The 13,458-nt window shown below is 42.9% G+C and overlaps 1 protein-coding gene across 4 annotated transcripts in view; it reads left to right on the plus strand.

The window, feature by feature from the left end:
- The window catches only part of DENND5B (DENN domain containing 5B), a 112,898-nt gene that overhangs the window by 26,779 nt on the left and 72,661 nt on the right, over positions 1–13,458 (plus strand). The window lies entirely within an intron of this gene.

The raw sequence follows: 13,458 nt of genomic DNA on the forward strand, positions 1-13,458 counted from the left end.
AAGGGCACAGAAAATCTTCTAGTAGCAGTTGCTGTCATTATTGCAAGTTTATAATTTCCAATTTAGTCTTTCCAATTTTTGCACAGTATTTTCTCTTTAAGTGGAAATGTATTTTTCTGAGGATTAGTGGCTGTTACTGCTGGAAGACAGTGGGGCAGTGAAGACACAGCCCATGGAAATAGGTTTTTGTTCTTCTTGCAAGAGGATTTATTTTTTCCTCTTCTACCAGTTAACTTAAATTGCAAAGTGCTCTTTGTGTGCAATTCTGAAGACAGTTCCAGGGTTATCAGTATGTGGCTTGCATTCGAACTAGAACCATAATCAGTGTACACCTTCCTATCAGATGGTTGGAATAATAAGGGGTACGTTAACTGCTATTGTGTGGGAATAATACATATTTAAAGCAAACAACCAGCAGTTCCTTGAGTGCTCGAACAAACGGAGCCCAGGTCTCCTGTGGATTTGCCTTGTACATGATTGATTTTTACCATCTAAGAATGAGCACAAGCATTTCCTCACAGCTGGGGCATTTTGTGGTGTTTCCCTTGTGTCACATCTCCAGGGAGAAAGGGCACATGGCACTGCTGGTGGGAGCTGTGAAGCGTGGTATCCCCCTCTCTCTCTTATCCCCTCTCTACACCCACCTTTGGGCTGGAGCAGAGGGATCTCTCCAGTTTTGCCATCTACTTTTGCTAGCACTAGAGCATATCTGGTCACCACTGCTGTCTCCAAGTGCTAGTCCCTTGAGGTCACTGGAGAGGCAGCTGGGGAGGTTGGGTCACTGGGCTACTCTTGCCCATGTTGGGTTGGCCTCGAGCTGCCTCTCCCAGGGAGCCCCTTCCTCTGCCTGACTTCCCCTGGGCAGCAGATTGAGATGTCACTTCTATTATCTCACTAATGCCGGTGAACACAGAGTTTCTACAGGGGAGCAGGGGGAATAGTAGCAGTGGGAAGGCATGTTATCTGCTTGGGAACTGACCTCTTGGGGCTTGTTCTGCGTTCTGTTCCAAAGCTTTGCCTTGTGAAAATATCCACAAGCCCTGTGGCATGAGCACAGGCTGAAGTCAGCTTTTGTGCTGCAAAAAGCCCAGGGTAATTAGACATCTATATAAATAACAGTTGAGGACACATGAAAACAGAACAATGATTATTTCAGCTTCTCTCTGGATGCCTGAGTTTTTCTTGGTTTTTAGGTTACTGTAAAGTGTGGATAGAAGATCCTTGCAGTAGAGGAGCAAAGGAAATATGATCATAATCATAAAATGCAAGCTTCCTTTCTTTTTTATAATGCTGTTTGTGACTCAGGTCGTGTGTGAGTAAAGAAATATTGAGTTGTAATGGAGATGTTTTAGGAGGGACTGAAGGTAAAGCAGCAGGATGGCAAATTGGAAATTGGAGTTCTGCTCTGAATAGTTTCGAGCTCTGTTACATAATGTGGTGCCTACTGGAGCAATCCATTCTTGTTTAAAGTGTCAGGAATACCTGGGGCCAGTGGGCTTAGGAATAGCAATAAACTATGGGGGTATTGAGAGGGAAAGCAGCAAAGCAATAAACTGTAGCAATACACACCTATTTCTCAATTATGCATTGTGATAAATTAATTGCTCTTGGTTGTGGACTCTGCCCTTTGAGTTAGCAGCTTGGCTCTGGCCTGTGTGTATTACCTGGCACAGTGTTGGGGCTCCCTCGGGCTTGGGGGATGCCAGCCTGGCTGTGTCCTGCCGTGCACAGCCCAGGGATGGCCAACTCAGAGCTGCACTGTTTTCTCCAAAATATCCAGAGGATAGAGGGTTTAACGAAGTGATGGTGCTCTGGTGTCATAATTTCTGGGATAGCTGCCCTGAAGAAAGACAATATATTATGTCCATCATTTGCCCTGGAAACTTTTCTATTGGGAAACAATTTGAGGTCAACATAAAAGATACTTTGTTTTAAATTTATTTTAATAAATAAATCAAGATCGAAATACAGACAATACAGTTGAGAAGTTGAGAAAAATTTGCATTTTTGTGTTGTGGTTGGCTGAGGGTTCAGCTGCACCTCCAAGCACCAAAGCAGTGGCACAGGCTGACAGAGATTTGGGAGGGCTCCCCTCCAGAGTCTTGTGCCCAGGCTGTGTGCTCTTCCCTGCTATTCTCTTCTCCACTTTCCTTTCTGGGCAGTGTTCCTGAGCTGTCCTTCAAGGGAAGTGGTGACACTAAAACACTGCCTTCTCACCAGAATTGGTGCATAGTGTCTGTGGGATTGAGGAATGAGAAAGTCGTCATGCTAAAACTCTCCTCAGAGGGGCTGTAGATGAACAGGGATAAAAGGAAAACTAGAGCTCTGCTTTCTTGGACTACCTTCTGCTAGCCAAACATCTGACTGTACCTCCCTGCCTTGATGATCCTCATATCCCTCTAACCCTCCCATCTCCCCAAGAGCCATCCAGCTGTGTGCTAAGCCTTATGTCCTAAAGGGCTGATGGCAAATCACTAAGAGTTTTCCATGTCAAATCTTAAAAATCTATAGGAGATTAACAGTGATCGATGCACCTTGCAGGCTACCAAGTTTCACCCAAGACCAGCAGTGACATTAGTCAGTCACTTGAGGTGACGGTTCAAAGGTAACTTGTGCAATTTACTCACAGGGAATAGTGTAGCAAAGGGATTACCAGAAACTCATTTGAGAGCCTGTTCCCAAAGGGAATAATGCAATGGTGAATGCACTGCTTGTCCTGTGCTCGATCTGAGACTTCTGCTGAGCTTCATCTGTAATAATGTTTTAGGAAAAGTGTCTTTCCAGCACTGGTGCAGTAAATAACTCTGCCACGGTGAATTTACTGAACCATTTATTGGCGGTTGCTGACTGCTGAGAGACTGGCCTTTCTGCCCCAACTGCAACTTTCAGGGAAGTGAAATTGCTGTTCCAGTAACTGTTGGTTTATTGGTGTTCATCTTGAGATGCTTAAAATCTTCCTCAGCCTTTGAAAGGTTATCTTTACGTAGACACAGTAAGTCTTGGGGATAAAATGGGGAACTTCAGAAAAGCTGTTAACTGCATGAATAAATTCTGAATTTAAAATTAGTAACACTTCTGTCTTGTCAATATAGAGACATATAAAAGTTCAGTTTGTACTTCCCCCTTTTCTTCTGTGTCCATTTTTGGCTTTTAAGAAGGTTTCTTTTTTTTTTCTTTTCAGCATCCATCAACAAGACCGGCTTTTTCTTTTCCTTCTTTGTTAAAGCTGCCTATTGATCAGCCCATGAGGGAAAGGTGTTTAGATTATGACCTGATGCTGGTTTCTGCATGGGCAGGTCCTTCTTCAGAGTTCTCTGAATGGCTTTAGAAGAAAATTTCTTTGGTCTACATCTAGGCACTGATATCTACTGAAAAATATAAAATCCTTCTGTTTTCCTACTGGGCAAGATTTAAATCCAAGGCCAGCAAAGAGTTTAGTGAAATTCCTTCTTTAGTCAGGATTTTGGTGGGAGTTGCTTGCAGGGATGATGAAGTTAGCAATTAGGAGCTCTGGGAACATTGTGAGAGCCCTATGCTGCCCTCAAAAGAGTTAAATGCCTTCTTCTTCTGCAAGTGCTCAGGTCATTGGAGGATACTGTTCATTGCCAAAGATAGCTGCCAAAGTCTCTCAGGTTTCTGCTTTATTTGGTCTTTATAGAGTGGAGAAAGACCCTACATTTTTAGTCAAGATGATAGAGTTGTCCTAAAATGTGGAGGCCATACCTGAATGGAGGGGAAAGACATATTTTTTTAAAATTAGTAGGATGTAAGAAAAGAGATTTATTAAGCTTTGTATTTTCACTCCCTTATGATTAGTATATATGAAGAGAAGTTTATGTAGTGACTAATAAACCTATAAGAAAGATTTATTGTTGCATTTCTTTTTCACTTTTTCAAAGACATAATTTCCTGTACCTCAGCTCTCCTTCTCATGGTCTTGAACAAAATGAATTTTTAGTTCCCTTGCTCTTTCTGCTGTTCAAGAATGTATGGGCCCCAAGTCCTGGTAACAGGAAAAAAATTTTTTGGGTTTTTTAATGAACTTCATAAAAGATGCCATATTGTTCTTTTGGAGTATTGTAGGTGATATATGGAGTAAGCCTAAAATAAAGAATATATTTTTAGGTGCCTTTAGCTGCTGGCATCTCCTTTGATGGCTAGGCAGATCCCTTGAGAGATACCACCCAGAGCCTTCTCCTGTTTAAGAGAGCAGATCCCAGGAGTGTTCATACACTGACAGAAAGTGGTTGAGATCCTTTTTGCTTGTCTCCTTTCAACTTATTAATGGTGCACTTCTTTCATTGTACAGCAAGCCATTTTTGGTGGATATCATCTCTTTTGGGAGGTAGGAGAGAGAAATTTAGACCCAGTCTCTCCCCACTTCAGGAAGCACAAAATTGAACAAATTTTTCATGCCTGAAGACAAGTGCCTCTTAGGACATATTAGTGCAGACTTTTGTTATTCCCTTAGAAAGATGTTTGTCATGGTTTAACCCCAGCCAGCAACTTAGCCCTACACAGCTGCTTGCTCACTTTCCCCTGGTGTGACAGGGGAGAAAATCCAAAGAGTAAAATAGAGAATATGTGGGTTGAGATAAAGGCAGTTTAATGGGTAAACAAAAAACTGCATGTGCAAGCAAAGCAAAAAAAAAAAAAGTAATTAATTCACATAGGTGTTCAGCCATCCCCAGGACAGCAGGGCTTTATCACATAGAACAGTGACTTGGGAAGACAAATCCAAGCCATAGCTCATCACTGTGAAGAAAATTAACTCAAAACCAGCACAAAGCTGTAGCTGTATTTTGTGAGGATACTGTGCTTGTAAAACACTTGGAGCTTGCTTGCTTCCTTGCTGGATCAGACCATGCAGAGACTGGAAACTGTGCAAAGTGGTGCCTGAACTGCAGCTGACGTGGGCAGGAGCTTTGTTTCTGGTGACCGAGGAAGGAAATGTGATGGGCAGGAGCATCCTGCAGAGCTGAGGTGCCCAGGCCTAAGGAGTCATTACTTAACAAATCCATAAACCCCAATCAGAGAGCAGCCAACCCTGCAAGTGCCAAAAGCCAGGCTCTTCTTATATATAGAAGGAAAATCCTAATGCTGTGTCTGTTTTCGGATATGGGTTTAAGATTTTGCAAATACCGTGGAGAGCAGCAGTGTTACTTTGCTTTGCTGACAGTAAGTTTGTGAAAGCAGCTCACGTGCCACTGTTGCCTCTGTGCATGTGCTGCCACTGAGAAGGTGATGGATTCTGTAATTCGTGTTAAGAGATCTCTGTGTCATTCTGCAAACAGAGCTGATGCTGCAGATCACATCAATGGATCACTCCTGAGTGGAAAACTTTCCAAAGACGATACTCTCTGCATTTTAAAAACAAGCATCATAGCTGATACTGTTATGCAGATACTTACCCTCATCAGCAGGCTCTCAGTATCTGATTTTAGAAACCTTTATAGCTTTGTGGACCCTCTTTAAAGCATCTCTGCGGTTGGTGAGTATCTTTTGCATGTGGAGGGCCAGCACATAGGGGGGATCCAAGGTGCTCTTCAAAGAGGGAAGCATGGAAGCATATGCTTGAGAGAATTGAAATTTCCCTCAAACTACACCAACAAACAAAAACCATACCTTTAACCTCTTGTTCTTTAGGCAGCTTCCCCCGCTATGTGTAATGCAGTTTTAGCCAGAGAACAGGTGAATGAGGAAGATACAAACACCTTGTTGAAAAATAACTTGGTTCATAGAATTGTAGGACTTGGATTGGAAGGGACCTTAGGGTTCCAACACCCACCACCCCACTCACCCCCCTGCCATAGATAGGGATGCCATTGTTTCTTTTCAGATTGGATCTATCTTTATTCTTCCTTCTTTCCTTATTTCCCTATCTGTAAACCAAGCACAGTAATAATCTAAATATATCTTTACTTACACTGCTTCTCTCAATTTTTATGGCTCCTAATTTTAGTTATGATCCGTGTCCTGAGCAGTATATTATCAGTTTAATAGTTTTGCACTTAAAGACTGTTTGCCCTTAAGCATGTACCAGAATGACTTTTGACAGAAAGCACATTGAGTTTTTCTTTGGCAACAGTCTGGTGATGTGTGTGTGCGTGGTAAGCCTTACAGTGCTGCCCAGTACTGTAATACAAGCATCTTAAGTCAGCTGGAGAAATGCAGGATGATTCCAGTCTTTCAGCATAAGGAAAAAACAGGCCAAGAAGAAAATGTGGTAGAGGTTAGAGCCTGTCACTGCCTTAATGGCACTGTGGGAACAGGGGGCTTATGAAGGCTGGAGGCTTTTCTCCCCTTAGGGCTGGCAGAAAAAGATATGGGAAAAATATGCTCCAAGTAAAGTATACACTGACTGCCTCTCTAGCTCTGAAAAAATCTGAGGGAATTCTGCTTATAATCTTCCCCTCAAAAATACTTTCTTTTTAAAACTCCAGCTCTCCCCTGAGTTGGGGGTTCCCTTAACACAAAGCTTATGCTTCCCCTTATGCTTCTTTGAGCCTAAGTAACAGGGCCTGACCAAGTCCCATCTTGCACCTTCAGAGCCAGGTTGGCATTGCTGGCTTTTAGGATTTCCTCTGTCCTTCTGTCTCATGCTGGGCTAATTTAGCCTCATCTTGGTAAACAAGAAAAGGGTCCTTATTCAACAGATTTGAGCTGGAGTGACTGCAGCTGTTGTCTGGTCTGTGTGCAAACCAATTTTGTTCATTCCCTCGCCTGGCAGGAAGCCTGCACCAGAATTGTGTCGGGACTAATCAGCATTAAACCAATGTCAGAGGGCTCCAGCAGGCTGCTCTGCAGCAAGGCAAGAGCAACAGGACTGTTCAGCAGGGATTAGCTTAAGTCCTGCCCAGGATGCAGCTGTGCTGGGAAAGGCACTGAAACTGTGCAGAGTATTCTTCTTGGGCCTTGTTGTTGTGAAAGCAGACAACTGCCAAAAAAAGTGGCTTCACAGTGAGAGATTGGCACGATGGGCTGTATGTGGCCATGGATGTAAAAGCCAGGAGAAGGTGCAGTGTCTGTGGAGTGGTAATGTTCAGGAGAACATATGGTGCCTTTGAGCATGCTGGGCTTTCCTCTCCTGGAGAGGCAAGGTGGCAGACAATGAAATAAGTTCACTGTGTGGTCTTCAGCCAAAAGATGACATTACTGATGCTGCTGCTGTTGTTCTGTTATACTGTAATGGATGTCACAGTACTAAACAACATCAAGACTAGAAGGTGGAAATACTTCCAAGAGAAGACCAGAGGCTTGGCAAGGGATGATTCATAGCTCTAATGCCTCACAAACTCTGTTTTCCCACCTGCTGTTTACACTGTAGGCTCAAGAGTGCCTCCTGGTTTGCACTGAAAGCATTAAATCAGAGATCCTGACTTACACTGTTTGCTCCAAAGATGCTGAAATGTCGATGTCTTACTTTGTGCTCTCCTGCCTACAGCTACAGAATTGTCCTTGCAGTTTTTCATCTCAAAAATATTTTTCTCCTGCTCCTGAGCACCATAATTTGCCTTTGAAGTCAGTCCTGCTTTGAACACAGGCATGGACCAGATGACCTCCAGAGGTCCTTTTTGACCTGATTAGTCTGATGCCCTCAATCCTGATCCCCCTGCTTTTACAGGTACACATTTTGAATGATTCTACACCTGAAATTCTCCAGTTTTTCTCTGTTGGGAGTCTGTTTGTGTATCTGCCCAGCATTAGTCATTCCTTCTCTGACTGCAGCTATGACAGTGCATTGTGTAAGAACATGAACTGGGCAAGCTCATGTGTTATCCACAGCAGGCACTGCCATGCTCTAAATGCCTTCTAGGCATCCTAAACTCCTGGTAAATCTGAGTCTGCCTAAATTTACATGTCAAAACTGTTTTCTAGTTCAAAGCTAAGCCCAAATGAACTTTTGAACTGTATCCCTGCTACATGTTAAGCATGTTTTTGCTGTTTAGGAAGCTCATTTACAGGGGGCAAGCAGACCTTCTGGTCTAAGGTGCCTCAATTAATTATAAGCTACACAACATAAGAAATCCTCCTTCTTAGGGAAAAATCGTTAACAGCAAACCTGTCTGAGAGAACTGAGCCACAGGAACAGAGCAGCTTTCATCACTAGACTAATGCTTCAGGCCTTGGGGAAGAAGGAACCAAAGGCCCAGCCTTGCCTTGTGTTTACTGATACATGAGATTGTCTACTCATGTGGTCTTTGACAGAATGGAATATATAGTGAGTGTATCAGCTACTAGCAGTACCTTCTGAAACACAGTTTTCCTGAGAGGGAGTGGAATGATTTAGGGTGGACTCTTAAGCAGGAGTGAAGGGTTAAAAAAAAAAACAAACAGAAAACCAAAAAGACCCCTCATTTTTTGAAAACCTGCTATCCAGCTGGGTACTAACAGAACTGGATGGGCTTTCAAAGGAGCTTCCAATGGTTGATTCCCACATGCATCTGTGGAAAACATAGATGAACCTTTCCAACTCCAGTAACTCTGATATTTTTTTCTTTTTTCCTAACCAGTTCTGGGTGAGAGAGTGTTTGTGTGTGAGCTGTACTCATGCTGGAAGCAGGCAGAGCAGACAGGCATGGCTGGGCAGGATCTGGTCCCTCATCACTCACCTCCCACACTGCCTGGCAAACTAGACCGTGCTATGCCAAGTGTGCCTCATCTCAGGTTTCTCCTTTTCCCTGGTCATCTTCTAGCAATATCTTTCCTGCCATGTTCTTGTTAATGATATGTCTCATTCTTTCCCTGGCAGTAGGGATCAAAAATAGCTGTTGAAAAGAGTGGCAGTAACAGAAACTCTATTTGCTGTAACCCAAACTCCCTTTTGTCTTCTATCCTTAAAGACTGGTATTGTTTCCTAAACAAATTACCACTTCGAATTTCAGTGTCTCTGTGTTAGTCTCTGGATCTTCAAAAATTGCTTTCCTCAATGCGATTGTTACTCTTGGATTCTGGGGCTCTGTTTTTCATGCTTAATAATAGGCCCTGGTGATGCCAGTGGCTTCAGGCTGATATCCTGAAATTGCCACCTCTTGCTATTTCTGATGTAAGAGGTTGTTTTTTTTAATTCAAGGCATTTGACAAGTTTGAGCCCCCTCCCTGTGGGAGCGCAGATGGCAGCTAAAGGGATGCTGGAATGATTTCACTTCTACTGTGGTGATGACAAACTGGGTTTCAGAAAAGAGTAGAAAGACTCTGCAAATCTATTTGAACAAATCCTATGTCCCTGACAAATGTGGGATTTGATGCTCCCTGTGATGGCCGGTGGTCTGAGGTCCTACTTGGTTACCCACACTTTCCTAATTTATCATTATGTCCAGGGCTCCCCTCGTGTCCACATCTCAGTTTCTTGCTTTCTGCCTCAGGGCATCCTGTGAGAAGTGCAGAGCTGTTCTGCTTGTTAGGGAGTTAATTACTCATTTTGAAGTAGAAGGGCTCCTCAGGAAAATTCACAGCATCATAGAAGAGTTTGGGTTGGAAGGCACATTAAATATCATTGAGTTTCAGCCTCTCTGCTATGGGCAGGGACATGTTCCTCTAGACCAGGTTGTTCAAAGCCCCATCTAACCTGGCCTTGAACACTTCCAGGGATGGGGCATCCACAGCTTCTTTGGGCAACCTGTGCCAGGGCCTCACCACCCTCACAGTAAATTGGAGCTGGAGCAGCTTTGTGTTACTTTGTGTTTAGAACACGTTGTACTGTAGCTTGCTTGCTGAACTCCAATTACACAGGACACAGCCTTTTTCAAAAGATCTAAATATTAAGAAAGATTAGGGAAAGGGAAAAACTGACCTTGTGTCAGAACAGAAGTGAGTGCTTTTGCTTCTCCAGATTAACACAAGGTTGCGATTAAAAGTTTAGGAAACATCAGTTATTTTAGGCAGTGCTAATTGCATGGCTTCTTTGACATGCCCTGATGGTTCAGGGAGATGAAGCAATGCTGTCATTTGCCTAAGAAAGTGCAAACCTCTGTCAGAGAGTCCACGTGAATGACTGTTGTGGAATCATGTGAGCCTGTGTGTTATCATTTGGGTAGGGCGACTGCACTTTGATCTGACCTGGAGAAGGAGCTGTACCCAGGTGGGGCTCAGGTTTTGCTGCCATTAAGTCAGCTGCTCAAGATCTACCCCTGCAGGCTGCATCCAAATCCATCATCTCTTTAGGCATGGAGAAAGCAATGGAGAGGTGGGAAGGTGAAACAGGATAGTGCTGTTGCAGGATTGTTACAAGTACATCCTCCGCTCTCATTGCAAGATCAAAGTGTTCCTGACCTGGATGAAATGTGGCTTAGCACTGACCTGCAGCCTACACCAGTTATGTTGGGAAGCACCAGTATAAAAAAGGAAGCAGGAAATGTGAGAGGGATACCTGGATAGACACACCAAAGAGTTTAGATCTCTGGGACAGATATTGCTTTGGGGAGGCATTAGTTTGGGAAGGGGTTAACCAGAAGCATCACCAGAACAGACAGTTCCTCAGGCTGTTTATAAATTGATAGTCTGATGCCACTAAATACAGATTCAGGTTGAAGTTTCATATTTCTGTATTAAAATAAGCCACATTCAGGCTGTCATATCAGTATAAACACAGAATAAACCTTGCTGAATTAAAAGCCTGGGGTGGAGTCCTACTTTAGCAAGCAGCTTTTTTCAGAGGCAAAAGGAGTGTGTTTAGGAAGATGTTATTTTGGCTTATAAATAAGCTTAGCTAGAAGTTTAAGTGTTGTGTAATTTTTTCATGACCCTTGAATTTGCAGCTGTAAGGATGTATGTAAGTGCTGAGATTCCTTTAATCTCATATACATGCATAGTCTTTTTGATTTCAAAGGGGAATTCTGTTCCCCACATATTCTCTCTCTTCTTATGACTACTTGGAGACCAGCCCCATTGGACTGACTGGCTATATACCTGTGAAGCCCTTGAAATGTTCATTATACTCTGTGGTAATCTAATATTAGTGAATCATTTTACAGTCCTTAACAAGAAAATGTTTTTTTCAGCCTGATAATAGAACTACAGATTTTATTTTAGCAAATATCCAGTAATACTTGTGCTCAGCTATCCTCTGCTTAGATTATTCCTAACAGCTGCATAACTGCTGAGATCTGCATCTTTTGTTGTCACAGATATTTGTAGTTTGGATCTTTCCTCTTGTGTGTGCTTCTTATTTAAGTATTAAAAAAAATTGCTTCCTAAGTGTAAATATTTAATCCAATGCACACAGACCTGTTAACCTTTGCATTGAGGAGGTATCCATCAGGGATGCTCTTGGTGTATTTGCATGTTGCAGAATAAATCACCAGAAACCTGTCAGACCCTGAAGAGATATGCAAATGCCTGCGTCTCTTTAATCTGACATGTGTGTATCCTGTTTGATTTGAGATAGGAATTTTAATCCTGTGGGAGCAATGCAGGAGCTCCTGATGCTACTGCAGTCTTGTGAGGAATTATGAGCCAGCTGGTGTCCAGGTTGGAGGGCTGTCTCTGGTGTCTCTGAGGCCATTGTGTGGGAGAGTCCCAGGTGCAGGGTACAGCTTTTGAACCTGTAGCAGAGCATTCCTGCCAGTCCCCTCTCTCTGGGAGAGAGGGAGCATGCACAAATATGTGATTGTGAATATATTACACATATGCTCTCTCTTACACAGAATAATGCTCTTTTGTTGGTGGGCTTATGTTTTATAGGGAATGTTGAGTGGGGACTATTGAAACCCATCCTTATGCATCAAAAATTAATCTCTGCTGTATTGATTTGAAGGAATAGCAACTTTGTCCAGGCAAAATGAAAATGCTCTTGTTTTTCTGTAAGAGGATGCTCAGATGTAGCTGTCTTACATTGTCACACCAAGACACCATTGTTTTCAGACTTGAGTTCCTATACCCATACATTTTGTTAATTCTCTTTCCTTTTGCAAGCACTTTCTTGCATTTATTAAACCTTCCAGACCTACACATACTCACAGAAACCTTAGTTACTAAAGTGTATTCAGCTATAGCCCATGCCTAATCCAGCCTTGATGTGCTCAGTGTAAAACATTCCATTTCTATTGTGTAATGTTGTAACAGCTACCAAGGTCTCCAAAACAGCATAGCATGTCTTGCCTCATTAGGTGAAGCGTTTTATTTAACTCCATAAAATTCTGCTTTATGCAAAAGTGAAAAATACTATAACATATGTCATGGAGAAAGAGCAGGAATTGTGTGCAGTGCCCAGAAGGGCTCCCGTGTCTGTTTGGGGTGGCTCTAAAAGCCTTGGTTTAGAAGTAGCTTTCTCTGTAGCTGATGACAGCTCATGGTTACGTAAAAATTAGAGCAGCAATTACGTGCCTTCTACCTATGTATTTTTAGCATGCCGATCAACCTGGGATCCAGGCACTAAAAGATTAGTGGATTAGTGGTAAAGAGGAAACATTTGCTCAAATGTCAAGTAATTTTTAGGGTTATTTAGGTCTCTGTTCGCTGCTGCCTTCCTCTCTACTAGTGAGGCACTAAAATGATAGGCAAAACATGTACTTTGGGTGAAAGTGGACTTCAGTTTCTTACTCTCCTTTTTGTGCATCTCTCCTAGTCCACTTTCAGAGTTCCACTGGCTCTTTTCAACCCTGTTTCAGGCCAGGAGATGTTCACAGTTCCCATTGGTTGCTCTTGACTGTCTTTTCACCATAATGGTCTAAAAACAATGCTGAAACATGTACTGTTCTTACATGGATATCCACTGCTCTGCAGAGGGATTTTTACTGGATTGGCAGTGGAAATGGGAGAGGAGAGGGAACAAGAGAATGATTTTAATTGTTGGGCTTTGGCAAAGGAGAGTCTTCTAAGATACAGAGCCCTTTGCACTGATAATTTTTGATTTTTTGTGGGACTTTAGCTGTGTCCTGTAAGAGATCGTGTTGATGGTAGTGGCAGGTGTATCCTGGGGTTTGGTGCTGAGTTGTTGGGAGAGCAGGCAACCCCAAAATACACAAGAGGAAATCTCAGAGAAGCCTTCAAGTGGTGCTTTGGAGGCACAGAGATAAGGACTGCACTTGCAGAATCGCAATCGCTTCCATTTCCATATGTGTCTCAGGATGGGACAAGGGAAGAAAGATCTGAGGCACAGGGGCATTTGTGAGCTGAACTCGGAGGCAATTGCTCTTCTGGCCTTTTCAAATGAGATCCATCTTTCTACAGATGCTTTGGTGCCTAATACTCAACAAGGTTACTTAAGGGAAGCCGAAGGATTTAGTTTCTGGGAGCCTTTGTAGGGATCTGAACTAAATCTCGAGGTATGGTAGAAATGCAGCTACGCTCTGAGTTTTCCACGTGGAGTCCAGTTTGGACCCAGAAATCAATATTTGTCCGTGCCTTTGGATTTGAATCCTGACACCTTATGGTAACATGGTGATCAACACCTATATTTTCAGTAGACTTGGAAACTGGCCACAAAGTGGGCGGCACTGGTAAAGCATAAATGTGGTT

Source organism: Pithys albifrons, chromosome 3 (assembly GCF_047495875.1).
Source record: "Pithys albifrons albifrons isolate INPA30051 chromosome 3, PitAlb_v1, whole genome shotgun sequence".
Lineage (NCBI taxonomy): Eukaryota > Metazoa > Chordata > Aves > Passeriformes > Thamnophilidae > Pithys > Pithys albifrons.